Source organism: Morone saxatilis, unplaced genomic scaffold (assembly GCF_004916995.1).
Source record: "Morone saxatilis isolate NCDOM2014 unplaced genomic scaffold, NCSU_SB_2.0 Contig21, whole genome shotgun sequence".
Taxonomy (NCBI): Eukaryota; Metazoa; Chordata; class Actinopteri; family Moronidae; genus Morone; species Morone saxatilis.
The window spans coordinates 22,462,621-22,464,706 of NW_023339774.1; the positions used below are offsets into that span (position 1 = coordinate 22,462,621).

Sequence of the window (2,086 nt, forward strand, 5' to 3'; positions counted from 1 at the left end):
ACAGCTCATTCTCAGTGAGTCCGTCCAGCTCAACGCACCAAACTCAGATCAAACTGAGTTGTGATCACTGGAAGATGGACACTGATGCTAGCTGCTATTGGCTCAATACCATCGAGACCCCCCCTAACTGTCTGTTTTTACAGGAAACAGTAAAATGAGGAAGCAAACAGCTCTTTGCTTCCTGTTTCATGGGGACTTTACAATGAGCCATTAAACGCATGAATATTATGATTATTATAAAACCACATTTGTGGTTTTCACTAAATGGTCTCCTTAGAAAGACAACATAATTGCATGAATCTGAAACTGCATTCAAGGCGCATCATGTAGCACCAGGCTAATCCAAATCCTAATCCTAATCCAACAGCTAATCCTAATATAGTCCATTAAAGTCAAAATCAAATGGTTTTTATTTTCCATAAATTTGTGCCTCAACTCTGACCTCAGAATGTAAGTGCAGCATTGTGTCAACAGAAAATATAGAAAACAAGGAAACTTGTAAAGTTGAAGTGTGTTCAACCAACTTTTATCCACATCTGTTCAACACCTATTAGTCTTTATGTCTGTTACACTTTCTATGTCTATACAAACTACCTCCTGAGACCCAAAAGCTGCTGTCAAACTCCTCACTGACGACAACTCATTGCTCTTATTTTAGCCCGTCTTCAATGGCTGCCAGGAACATTTAGGATTGATGCAAGTTTTTAACTCAGAGTTAATCCCCAAAGAGCCTGAAGTGTATTCTCAAATTAGTAAGATTAAAAGTAATTTTATTGTGACTTTTGAGAAGAGAGCAACAGCTAAATGTACCTGTGAGATCGTTTTACACACACTGCAGTTAAAGTAGCTAAAAAGAGCTAAATATTCTGCAGTAAATGTACATGTTCACTGCTGATAATGTGAGAGACCTGAGACCTGAACAGGTAACAGTCAATCAAAACAGCAAACACAGTTTCTTCTCTTGTTGTTCCAACTTCCAAACAAATGTGAAAAGAGCCAGACTGGGACCGAATACAGGACAGTTTGACGTGAGTTTTAAATGGTTTAAATGGTTTTCTTCTCTGCTGTATTCTCCATCTGTCCTTTGTGAGTGTTGGTCGACTGATCAGTGGTTTAGTTGGGTGCCGTTCTGGAGGAATGGTGTCCTCCATCTGTCCGGCAGGGAGTGAGGATAGTGCCACCGGATAGTACCGTCAGTGTGGATGAGCTGTCTTTTGTATCGAGGATAAACACAGCACATATTTTTGCAGGTCTCCCCGTTATTAGTTCCCTCTACGTGGATCACGGTGTTGTTAGAGAACGGGATGTAAAGGTCTGCAGAGAACGTGAGTAGTTCTCAGTCTGCAGACAGAGACAACGTGAGCAACCAGGAGGTACAGCATGAGTTCAGTCTGGTATCATGTGAAGGAGTATGACTGTGAATCAGAAACTGCTTCCACTGGTGGAACCTTGAACATATCTGTTCTTTAGAGGAAATTAATCATTTTCTGAATGTAACTGAAAAGTTCATAAGATCTGTTAACGTACTGAAAAGATTGGTTGGGTTTGACCTACTGGATGAAAAGAAACGCTTCCGCCTTAAAGAACCTCTCAGTACTCTGTGTACTCTAAGCTAAAGCTGCTAGAAGAGACAAAGTAACATGATCATGTATTTTCCTCTTTTTACTTCTCTTTGTTTCATTTTACCTGTTTCTCTTCTCTGACCTCTATATGCAGAGCCTTAAAATAGGGTCTTTAAACATCAATGGTGGGAGAGACAGACACAAAAGGGCAATAATATCAGAAGTCTCTACTCAAAAAAGGATAGATGTTGATCAGCCATGGCACTAACTGTAGTGCAGGGGTCGCTGTTCTGTTCAGAGCAACTGCAATAGTTTTATCTTCTATTGAAGTAGTCAGGGGTCAGCTGTTGGTTGTCAGGGCAGAAATAGAGAGCTCTGTGTTTTGCTTCGTTAACATATATCCCCCAAAAATGAGCTAAAGAATCGGCATCAGGATCAATTTATCATAGGTGGGGAACTGCACTGTAGACTAGGCCTGTCATGATAACAAATTTTGCTGGACGATAAATTGTCCCAGAAATTAT

At 40.4% G+C, this 2,086-nt stretch overlaps 1 protein-coding gene across 1 annotated transcript in view; it reads right to left on the reverse strand.

Moving 5' to 3' along the window:
- LOC118332937 (GDNF family receptor alpha-2-like) overlaps window positions 1-2,086 on the reverse strand; it is a 125,299-nt gene that overhangs the window by 122,251 nt on the left and 962 nt on the right. The gene's annotated exons all lie outside the window — the stretch shown is intronic.